The following is a 13,094-nucleotide window of genomic DNA, read 5'->3' on the forward strand; positions in this document are numbered from 1 at the left end:
AAACAGTCTTGGCAGACAATGACAAATTTGATTAATTGAATCCTGCCACCCTTTTGCCACCACAACAAAGACGACAGGGTGATTGTCACATATTGGACAAATCAGCAGTGGGAGGCACAGGGAATCTCGCTCTCCAAACAAATACTGCAAAACAAACAGTATGTGCTGCATTTTGTAATTTTACACGCACACTCTGTTACATTTCCTCATACCCGCTTGATTGATTTCTGTCTATACATTTCTCCCCCGCACTCACTGCGCCTTCGGTTGAAATCTGTGTCACTGTGATGACAGTGAGCTCCTATAACTTCACTTGGAAGAAAGATGAGGGTGGTCGAGGGAACCTTTGGGAGTAGAAAAAGAAATTGTCTTTAGGTCACTCAGAGGTGGGAAACTGTCTTCTCTAATGCACCTTCCATTTGCCAGAGTATCAGTCGGGCCTGCACACTAAGAGCCGCGCGCACAGGCAACACTGAGCAACTAAAGCACGTTGTCACCCATTTCAGGCATCATTACACTGCGGAATGTCCCAAATTTGTTGCAGACACAATTTTCCACACTTTAACCAGAGTAACAAGCCAAGTGGAAACAAACAAAACTTGTGTATGCAGCCTCAAGATGTCACGCATTATAGCAGAAGGCGGTGTGAGGGACGCTGGAGGATGGTGGCATCTCTCTTGTTAGCTCAGATTTTATCATGCTTCCTCATGTTTTCAATTAAGTTCTGCTGACCGAGCTCATTGCGAGATAATGTCACAGTTGTGATCCAATGTGAAATGCCGACAAGAATCAGATTAGTGATACGTGCCAAGCTTGTCTGTCACTGAACACCCAGCAGCCTTAGCAGAAGGAGCTGCTGTAATACAAAAAACTGCTGGCATAGTGGATTAATAGCCATTAACCAAATTTATGGCTTTGGGAGAAAAAGCTCACTGTCAGGGGTGAATCATGGATGAACCCCAGAGTGAAAACTTTGCTTCTCTAGTTTATGTTTACTAAACTGCTTTCCTTTGCAAATGAACATCTGTCTACATTTAAGTGGCAACTATGGCTCAGGAGGCACAAGCTGATGCGTAATGGCCCAATTTCTCCAGTGTGTGTCAAAGTGTGCATGTCAAGTACTAGGGTATGAACCCCAGAGGCTACGCCAAATGTGACACACCTTTATGTCCCAGAAATAGAATAAAGTATTATTATAGATGTTGATATCATTGATTATTTGCATTGATTGATTAAGATCTCAGACTGTATATAAAAGATGCAAGGCATTTTGGGTCTGAAGAGGGAAGACAGGACTAAAACCTGCATTCTGTGCACTAACCAGCAGGGGGTGACTCCTCTCATTGCTAAAACAGGTTCCATTGCAAACACCGATATTGACCTATGCTAGCATCCTCTTATAGGAAGATTACATTCTGGCTTCTCTTATTCTTCTGCACAGTAAAGTGTTTAATACTTAGTTAAGCAATGTTGGCTTTATTATTTTATGTAAAATAAACCCGTTGTGCTAATCTAAAGTAACAGCTTCCTGTTCAAAGCTTGAAGTTTAGTTTTAAACTTGAGGTCCAACTAATCCCAGTTGGTTAGAATAACAATTAAAAGTGCATCTCAAAGAAATGTGGGAACTTTCTCAGGCACTTGTTTACACTTGAAAGCAATATTATGTTACTTTTAAATAATTATAGTTCTTATTAGAGTCAAAATTGATGATAATGCCTATTAAGCTTTGGGTCAGGTTTATCTTGTGTTCTAAGTGCCTCATTAGCATCCAACTTCGTTTTCATTTATCTTTTCAAAACGCCAAAATGGTGACAACCAAAATGCTTTGCTCGAGGCTTCATAAGAGGACTTCACCAGTCACTTGGTACTGTACCAGTGGTTATGTCCATCTTTTATATACATTCAAGGGTTACGGCTAAAAGCACACTCTACATATAATGTTATTTTTGTTTATATGTGTTTGTTAGATACAATTTAATAGTTGGTTTCAAATAAATATAATTTCAAATGACTAACAGCTGAGCATACTGTAATTTCTTTCTTTTCCTTTAATACCTGTGTTGTAATTTGTGTGTCTCTGTGGGATTTCACAATCTTCCTTTAATGTTGTATTTGCTGTTAGCTGTCTCCTGAGCTCTTGAAACTTTTAAATGAATAAAACTAAAGTTTATCTTTGGATCTAAAAAATAGTTTTAGATAACTTTGGCGAAAAAATAAGTTTTTTTTAATTCCGACACATTGTCATAGATTCAGAAAAAGTAAGGCTTCCCATCTTCAGCCACAGATCTTCCATTTATCACACCACTGTCACACTCAACTTTTTTTTTTCTTAGCACAGTTCACTGTCAGCGTTATCTTTAAAGACACATGAAAAATATGAAAATGATGATCTTTTTCATTTATCCCCCGTGAGTTTTTGATCATTCTGGACAGGGAAGTTCCATTAAAGTATTTTTTGTCATAAACATACAACTTTAAAAAAGGAAGAAACACTTCATTATTTCAGTTTATAGCTCACTGTCATTGTATAAAAGGCCCCAAAGTTCATATAATAGTTTTACTGGTGTTTATAAGTTTATATAAGTTCATGTAATGTTCCATCTTCTGTCAGTTTGGGCCAGCCCACCTTCTAGTGACATCATCCGGTTAGTAAGGTGGGCAGTTTAATGGCGGCTGAGCAGTGTTGGTCCGGAGGGGGTGCACTGATTCCTGGGGCATGTTAGGTGTGCGTAAATGACAAGTAAGTAGTGACCTGTGTTGTATTTTGCCTTTGTTGTGTCAGTACTGTAGTATGTTACCATTTAGGAGCTAATGTAGTCCATAGTTGGAGCGGTAGGCCACGCATGCAACGCGTGAGTTCACCCTCATTTCATATGCTAACTTATGTTGTTAGCTTGGCCCCGGTTTAGCTTGTTGACGCATGTACGGTCGCTCGTATGTCCATAATGTCATTCCTGTGTTATCAGACCTTCTCTATATGTTGTATGTGATGCTTGTGATTGTTTACTTTGAAGTAGCGGAGTTTGTAGCGAACAATTAGGTACGTGGATTAATAAAATAGCAAACGTAGTATAACCGGAAGTATGGCGTCCCGCTTGCCCTTCACAATAAGAGCATTATAGCGGAATATAATGGGGGACGCTTTTATTTTGTATAACTACCGGAAGTAGTTCACATGTACTGACGGTTGCTTAACCTCGCACTAATGCTATTTAGTTGCATAGTGTGAGCAGTTTGAAGTGTATTATATTTTTCTGATCTTTATATTTGATTATGTTAAATATAAACATAATACAACATAGTTGAGTATTTGACTTTTCCATTCTCTTTATTTATTGTTATTTCCCTTGTTTATTTCCTTTGTAGGAAACCACACACACACACACCCAGACACACACTTATGTACACCCGCTGTGTTACAGCCCCAGAAATTAAGCGGTGACAATAAAGTGCCTCAAACGGAACCTCAAGCTCTCTCCTTCTTTCGTGCTCTGGGCAATTTGGCCTTAAGTGGTGTTCTGGCCGACACACCGGGGTGACCGTAGTGCTCAAAGACTGAATCAGTGCCACAGCCGTGCCTATCTTTGATATCTCCACTACAGTCATTGTCGCTTTAATGACTTATTCATAAACCTTGTCAGAGACTGGATCTGTTTTAACAAATATACAGCAGGATGACAGTTCTGCATTTGGCCCCAGTGAATATTTCATATGAAAGGATAACACAATAGAGAAGAAGACGACGGAGAAGTAGAGCTTAAGAACAACACTCGATAGCCAGTCTCTTTCTGTTCCACTCCCCGTAACCACTCTCACACACATCATTTGCCACTGAGTCATCCGCTTAAGCTCCTGTCTCTCTAATGGTTCCCCCCTCACAGCTAATCTCACCTGCTCTATAAATCCCTCCCACATCACCTCGCTGGCCCACAGAGAAAATTGGAATCTTGTCATTGCTCTTTTAAGATTTACTTTCAAAGTCACTTGTAAGTGTTTTTCAAAGATATTAAAAGTGACTGTTGTTAAAATAATTAATTTTAAGCCAAACAAAGGTGATGAAACAGGGAAAAAAGGGGGGTAGCTTTTTATCAATCTTATAACACCTGTGCCTTCCTTTCCAAATGTTTTGACAGTTCTGGAGGCAGTGTGGCCACAACTGAAACAGCACTGTGGTTTTTCGCCATTGGGACAACTCGTTTGACCTGATTTAACTTCATCAGTTTTATTTGTTTCATATACTGTACTGAAAAAATGTCTTAAGTCACTGCTCATTTGTTTATATAAGAAATGGATGCAGCGATCTATACAAAAACAACAACAACATGTAAACATACATGGAAATACAGTGCATAAGGCAAAAAAACAGAATTTGTACAATTCTAACAAACTGCAGTCTTAAACAGCTCATTAAGTAGGATCAGGCCTGTAGTTTGGTTCTATGTAAACATTAACCTTATATACTCTTCTCTGACTGGGCACTAGTGCCTGAGTGCACATATATTTTTCTTGTCAGTGATTTCTGATTCTTGGGCTTCTTGCAGCATTTGCTAGCAGATAAACTGCAATACTCACTAGAGACTGTAGGGGCAGGAGAGCATCTTGAGTGCTGATAACCAAAGAAAGACACAAGAAAAAGGGGGTTAAAATACAAAGGCTTCTGACCATTTTGTGTCACGAGGCATTTATCTACAGCATGATATGTCCTTAATCACAAAGGACGTGATAATACGCCTTATACATGTTCACAAAACACATGTAGACTGATTGGGGAAACTCCCACACCCTTGAATATCCTTGAGAGGATAAAGAGCTGGTCCAGTGGTCCACAACAAAGACTCAAACTGCATTGCTCCTCATCCCTCATCTGAAGTTCATTTTCGGTGTTTCAGCATAAATTTCTATGCACCATTTTCTTGAGAGTAGTAATCCCTCTGCCCATAATGATATTAGATAACATTCAGTTTCCTGCAGACAGAATGCTTGACAGCTACTAATCTAGTCTGGGAAGCAAATGTAGCCAGTGATCACATATGGTGCATATTCAGCAAGATAAGAGGCACTTTCCACCAACAGAATACAATACAAAAAGCTGTCACTTTGACCTACACTTAGTATGATCCTGCCCACACGCTGTACATCTGGTGGAGGTTTAAAGTGCGATAACATGCTGACATGATGCAGTGTTTGTGTATGCAGACAAAGTACTACAACATGGCGAGGGAGTAGTTTGCTTGATGTCGTGACTGATCTGAAAGTGGACTAAGTGTTTTGTCTGCTGGAGTGCTTTTTAACATTGCTTTTAAGAGATACCTGCCCTACCATCCTCAACCATCCAACTGTGTGTGTGAAGGTTTTTCTTCTATTTTATTTATTTATTTATTCTTTTAGATTTTGCTTCTGTTGTGTTTTTATGTGGACTCAAGCCACTCTACCTAAAAAGGTGGAGTGGCTTGGAAAGGTGGCAAACCGAGCAAAAAAAAAAAGAAGAAGAAAAAAATATGAGAAAAAAAATCACTAGCAAGAATAATAAAAGAAGGAGAGCGCGAGGTGTGGGGTTAAAAATAAACTGCGGCTGTACTGTTGTTCAGCAAAGCAGCTTTAATTAGTTCATATGAGAGAGTGGTCCTTTTGCTCTGTTTTAAAATGTCATTTCTAATGGCTTGAAAAGCTGAGGTACTCTGTGATCGTGCACTAGCATATCTTCAAGTGGTATGTGGCTTACTAATAAAGCAATAATGCCGAAACAGTTATAAGAAATCACAGTAAAAGCAACATCAAATAACATTTTCTAGTGAGGAGAGATTATCTAAGGTCGTTTATTCTCTCTTCCTGACAGTAGTTTTTTTTCAGTATTTTCTAACAAAGGGTTTCATGCGGTTATGTAATTTTTAATTCAAACATCATCACAAAGAAGCCTTTTTGACAAACTACACAATGAGCTGGACTTGTTGTTCTTAGACTGCAATGTAATGCATTAAAAGGCAGATGTATTGTTTTAGAAATGTTTCCGACAGCTCACAGAATTGGTTGATTATGAGTGAAAAGCCATAATATGAATGTGTGGGACCTTTGTGAGTGAAAGCAATGTTTATGCAAAGCTTCACCTTTAGATCTGCTCCTGATAGCAGGCATATTTGTTCATCACCCTCTGGGAACCACCTTGGACTTGACGCGCCCCTGTTTTCATTGTTGGGTAATGTTATTACAGATTCACTGTATATATTTACCCTTTAGTTCCCTTAATCTCTCAGCTGGATTTGCACTGAATGTTAAAGAGTGACGCTATGACAATGCAGCCGATTCTAGTCCTGAATACAAAATACAGTGCATCTGTGATCCATCTGCAATGCATTTTTTATGTTGTTTCACAGTTATTTTGTTGGCAGACAGGTGAAAATGAGTTTAATGAATATTTTATGTATTTATAGATTAGTTATTTAAATTTCCCTGTCCTTGACCACTTGCATTCACAGCTTTGTGACTGCACAATAGACCTCATAGTTGCACGAAGAGCAAACAGGAACAGCTAACATCACAAATACTATTTTATGTCATCAATTGCTTCCTGTCATGAGAGCTGAGTCTCTGCTGTGAACAAGAACTGCACAATGTACAATACCAAAGGTGACACATCAGGTTAAGAAATACAGCCAAGACATGCTCTCAATGTTTTTATTATATATTCATGAGGTTATGGCATGAATTTGTCCTCCAGGGTGAGACAGCTAGAGCAGAATTTTACTGTAATGTTCTGAGGTATAACATTCAGTGGAACATGCCATAATGCTATCTTTCACCCACTCACAGTACATCATGCTTTTAGGTTGCACCAGACCAGTTTGCCAGGTTTCCTGTGACTCCCCAAGATGAAACACAAGTCTTGAAGTTGAAGGGTTGTTTTTTTTTACTCAGCGGTGCAGGTCAAGGTTGCACCAACAAGAGCAAAAGTTGTGAAAACAAGACTTCCAGGAAGTGATTAGAAATTTTTTGCAGCTGCCCGAGCAGTTGGATGGAAAAACTGGGCCAATTTAAATCGCATGTTGTTTATAATTGCCTCCATGTATGCTATTAAAACCCAATACTTGGCTAAATTAACACTAATCAACAATTTTACTGAAATTTCCTGAACTTTGCCCTCAGAATTACAAACTCAGAAACATGAAAAAAAGAAATAAATATACAAATATGAGGTTTAGTTAAATATAATTAAAAAGATACGTTGGCGGACCAGGACCAGGAAAATAGCCTCCTCTTATAAGTGACTGGATTTTGTCCATTTTGTTTTGTATTTTACTCTGTGCTGCCAAATATGTGTGAAATCACTTCAGGCTCTGAGGGTAAAGCATTTTGATTCATTTCAGATAAGCTCATAAACACGTCTGCCTTCTAAAGTTGGCTAGCTCCTACCTGTGCTTCAGAATAAATGATTTTGGCTGCCCACCAAGACGCTTGTTCCCCATTACCACCCAACACAAGTCAAACCGCCCTCTCACTGCACGACCCTCTCCGCTTATTCTCCAAACGGTTTGAAGTGTTAGCCAGAGTGTACGCGTGAACATGCACACACATTTTAGTGGAAGGACATTATCTGTGGAGATATGAATAAAAATGTTCGTGTTTTTCCACAATTAAAGATGTAATTGCCCACATTTTATTTATTTTTTTTTTTTTTTAAACTATTTTAAAACTGAAGGGCCGTTCTCTTTAATTCAGAAATCTAGAGAGTGTGTTTAATAATATCAGAGTGTGTGTGTGTTTGGGATGTGTTGTAATTGATTGATATTATTATACAAGTAATATGTAAAGAGTGAACACATAAAAATGTACCTGCTCCAATTAACGGTGTCTGCATCGCAATATGGAGTGATATTGCAATATTTCTCTTCTTTGGATTCATGCAGAACAAAGTGCTATCAAACAACAACGGCTCTATGTGAGCATAGCAAGCAGAGCTTTGAAACTGCACGTCTGTCTTTCAATGTTTCTTCTCCTGACACTTCCCATCCGGTCTTCATCCATCTTTTTTGTATTTTTCTTTCCCCTACATTCACCTTTCTTTTTCTCTACTGCTTGTCTTAATCCACTTAATTCTCTTATTCTCTCTTTCCCTCCTACATGCACTGTTGCCCAGAAACTGAGTTTTAAAGAAGGGAATGACTGAAAGAAGAAATGAAAGTGGATCATTGCCATGGTCCATTTTGAAATTAAGGTAAAAAAGGGATTGGTGTGTTACTGCTACTAACTTTCCTCTGGATCATAAATTGAGTTTTGAACAATGTAGCAGTGTCACCTTCTTAGTCATGGTGGCATGATGCTACATTATTCCACTTTACTGATCAGCAGCTGTGCTTTCTGGAGAAATGTAATGGACCGAGTCAGTTATGGACAGTCCATATGCCTAGCCTGACATTCCCCCGTTTCTAAATTCCTCACATGCTTTAAACTAAAAGTTAACTATGTTGTATTCCCTGTAAAGCAGCAGACTGTGCTCATGCAGATAACTCATTAAATCTGAAGTGTTTCTCACTTTCTCAGCAACTCTGCTCCTGCTTGTTCTGCATACTGAGTTGTCATTTTCAATTAATTACCCCTTAGAGGTCTTAATAAACCAAAATATTGTCAAACTTGACACTGACAAAAAAAGAGAGAGAATTATGCTATGGTACTCCTTCACTTATTCAGTTTAGTGACCATGTAGGTAACAGTTACCATCTCCCACCAAAGAGCAAGGGCTATATTGAAACTATGATATAAATAGATAAAACAACATCCTGATGTCAGCCCATTTTTATTTTACAATATGTCATCAGCCTGTTATAGCGTCATTGTTATGTCATAGGATGTTGTCTTGAAAAAATAAATAGTGTGCTGCACAGCTATTTCCATGTCCTTCCATATGGTATATTACTCAATATGGTTTTTTCAAGGTCAACTTTGACCTTGGGCGCTAGCAATGAAAGTTAAGATCAAACTATAACATGTCAGGAATTGGCCAAACTACATACATTTATATTTTAAGTCTTGGAATTGAATACTGACTAGCATTTTTGCTTGAAATGCCAGTCACTAAATCATTTTAGCAATCTTTAAAATGCATTCATGATTTTTTTTTTATTGTGAGTTATAAATAACTTTAAATTATTCATCATACATACATATTTTGCTTCCAAGTAATCATATGTAGATTTACTCACATCCTTGAGTGTTTACAGCATTTGTAAAATATTAGTGAACCTCAAATTAAGAAAGTAGAAAATGATTTTCCCAACAAAATATAAAGAAAGACTGGTTCATAATGTTTACACAATACTGAATGCTGTAAATATGTACATAAATTTAACACTCAATATATACTAGGTACTTACCTGTATCCTATTAAAAATACAATGTTTAATATAAAATGATAGAACTAAAACTAAAATGTATTGTACATTTGGGGAAACAAATCACAGAGAACATTTACTTTCCTGTAGTGACTTACATGCAACTACTCTCCTGAACATTTCCTCTGCTGAGCACACAGTGAATTGAGATTCTCGAGCAGCCAGTAACAGATGACATCAACATGCTGAAGCAGCAATCTGAAAGAGAGAATTCCCTATTGGCCCATGGGATCAGGTTTGTAAGTCTAGCAAAGCCTTGTCCGTGCTGGTATCTAGTATCAAAGCAGTTCACCATCACTCTGGGAAAATAATGCCTTCTTTCCTTAGAACCACAAAGGTAAACAAACATGTTTACAAAGCATAAAGTGACCCTGACTTGCCAACACACATGACACCTTTCAAAAATGAGCAATGACAGAAAATGCATAGTTGGCATTGAACATTTTGGTGAAATCACGATGTATTACCACCCATAAATACCTAATGCTATCTGCATCCCATTTCCATTTATAATGATTCTTAAAAACCATGCATCATTTTGTATGTGTAAAGAGGGGGATTTATATTTCCAATTTCCCTCCTCAAGGAAGGAAGTTGGTTGTCTGATCCAGAACAATTTGGCCTGTAACGAAACCCAGAAGAAGTAGATATATACAGGCACTGGCTTAACTAAAATAGATAAACCACGATTGGCCTTAGGTAGACAGAGAATTGTGTGGTGGTGATAAACAAGGGCAATTCCCCATTTTGAGCAGCACATTAAACATGCTTTTAAAGAGCTAGTGATAAAATGTGAGGCCTGGGGATCAGAGAAATGAATCCTTCTTGAAAGACTTTTCCATGGCCTCCCTTGCTCTAAATTACTGGGTTTGAAGCCTGCCAGTGGAGACCAGAGAGGTCCAAAAGCAAATTTACTTCCCTGTGATGTGGAAGATTTGGGAAAGAAGACACAAATTACACAGGATAGCAAATGACAGGGAGAACAGAAGATGAAATACAATGTGCAAATGCAAAGAATCAATTAGGCAATTAGGTCGTTTTAAGAAAGGAACTGCTCACCTGCAAGAGAACCATTTCTCTTGCACATTATTAAATACTAAGGGAAAAGAGAAAATTGCCATGAGTTAGTACTTGTTAAATTTTGCTTATCTCTAGAGCAACAACCATATGCTGGAAAACACATTCAATAAGAATTAACTTTGATTACCTAAAATGGATTTGGAACTCCTGCCTTCTTCATCTCATGTACTGTATTTAGTTACCACACAATAGTAAGTGCAATCGTTACTATACGTACTCCGATGCACAAGTTAGAGGGAGGTTTCTACAAGCTGAAATAAAATCCACTTAAAAACGATTTTAAGTTAAAGCTTAAAATCTCAGTCACACAAAAAATAAGGTCATCACATCACTGGGTCATAAAAAGGGACTTGATACTGCTAAACAGAAATTAGAACGAAATAACAGACGAATTTATCCTGCAGTGGTACAATGTACTTATATTTGGTGCTCAGAGAAAAAGAAATCAAGCCACGGGCATAAATCAAAATGATCAGCATTGTAAGCAGTTTATATTTACTGGAAGTCTGCTTTTACATTTTGCTGATGTAAAAGCAGATATTTTACAAGTATTGGCATTTACTACCACGCAACAGTCAAGAACAAGCAATAAAGACATGTGCTTTAAAAAAAATGTCACTTCCACACTTCTCCTTTGTGAACACACCTTTCAATACGTATTTAAGAGCTGATTAGTCCAAAGACAAAACAGGTATGACTTCCTCCCTACCAGCAAGTTCAAATCAGTATGCTTCCTTAACTACCAAAAGATTTCAGTTCATTCAAACAAAACCCGTGTAGCCCTAACTACCTCAAATTAAATTTTAAAGAAATGTACAAAGAAATAAAGGCAAAAGAATTTTCAGATTTAAAAAGAAAAAAAAAAACTTAAAAAGACCCACAACAATGCCTTTATTTAAACTGCATTTCCAGCTCTAATGTTCCCCTCTATCACTTCCCCTTTCTTCAGGCACCTCTTGTTTCATTCATCGGAGCTAGACAACCTCTCAGAGGGAAATCAAAAGCTTTGAATAAAAAAGAAACTCGAGTTTGCTTTCCAAGGAGTTTTCGAAAATGCAAGAAGTATATTTTAATAACTAAACTCTGTTTTATAATGTGGTTGATAGAATATTACCACTTTACATCCATAAAAACATTTTTGTAAATTTGCAGAATGTTCTATTTTCCAACAGTACATAAAGTAAAATCAGAAAAGAAGAAACACATGCTTTAGGTAAGGTCTGCATCAGGTGATGGAGAAGACAGACAAGTGAGAGGTGGGCTACTGGAACAAGGCATTAATGAACATGGAATTAGTGGCATGGTACTATGCCAATTGACCCAAATGAGAAATACCAAATGCAATGCATGTCTTAAATACATATAAACAGAAGACTGACATCTACACTAAAAAAGAAGCACCTAGGAGCTCAGTGCAATAGTATCAATAAGAAAGATACTACTGTTGAAGCTGGAGAGCTACACAACCGCACAAAAGTCTTTGTTACATAGAGTCGTTAAAGTGCATTCAATATGCATTTATATTGTCATGAATGCATCAAACAGTTGTTGCAGATTTGTCGGCTCCACATCCATAATGTGAATCTCCCGTTCCACCACATCCAAAAGGTATTCTGTTGGACCGAGATGTGAGATCTGAACTTTGGGTTTCATTTGAATACAGTAAAATCAAGACTTATCATACCAAATAGGATGATATTTAATTAGACTCCTTCTGCTCAATGAAGCACTAAAAGCACACTACGCTTTCTACACTATGCAGATTTTTCCTTCTACTATTCCGTCTTCTACTGTCCATATTTGTGGTGCCTGTGAGACGTATGACTTCAGTTTCCTGTTCTTAGCTGACAGGAGTAGCACACAGTGTGGTCTTCTGCCGCTGTAGCCATCTGGTTCAAGGGTCATGTATTGTGAGATCAGAGTTGCTCTTGTGCGTATCTTGGTAGTAATGAGTGGTTACTTGAGTTACTATTGCCTTTCTGCCAGCTTTCAGTCTGAAGCTGGCCATTCGCCTTTGATCTCTGGTTTTGTTCCAGAGAATTCACTGAATATTTTCTTTATCATTCTTTGTGAAGTCTAGAAATTGTTGTGTGAGAAAATTTCAGTAGATCAGCAGTTTCTGAAATGCTTAGACCCACCTGGCTGGCACCAAGAACCATGCTGCATCAAAGTCCTTTGAATCAACTTTTTTACTCAGTCTGATGCTTGGATTGAGCTTTACATGTCTAAAAACTTTGACCATATCTACATGCACTGAGTTACTGCCATGCTATTTTCAATTAAATATTTACAGTATTGACTCAATGGACAGCTATACCTAATGAAAAGGCTGGCGGATGAAATATTGTTTTTTTTTTTAATTAAACAGTTATTTGTTATTCTTTGCTTTCTTCTTTTCCATGTCCTTGCCTCCTTTCCATCCCTTCTTTCAGTTTTTCACAGATTAAACTGGGCAGCTATGAAGAGCATGTATAATAAATGTTGAGGAAGGTTAAATAGTGGGCTGTTTTGCCACGCTAAACTTGCATACTACCCACACACATATGCGCACGCACATAGAGCGATAGACAGACACTTAACCACCCGCATACTGCAGCCTCTGACTCTATAAGGACTACAAAAGAAACTGAT

The sequence above is a fragment of the Copadichromis virginalis genome, linkage group LG17 (genome assembly GCF_057382275.1).
Source record: "Copadichromis virginalis isolate Kocher_CV1m ecotype Utaka linkage group LG17, C_Virginalis_male_GT1.1, whole genome shotgun sequence".
Classification (NCBI taxonomy): Eukaryota; Metazoa; Chordata; class Actinopteri; order Cichliformes; family Cichlidae; genus Copadichromis; species Copadichromis virginalis.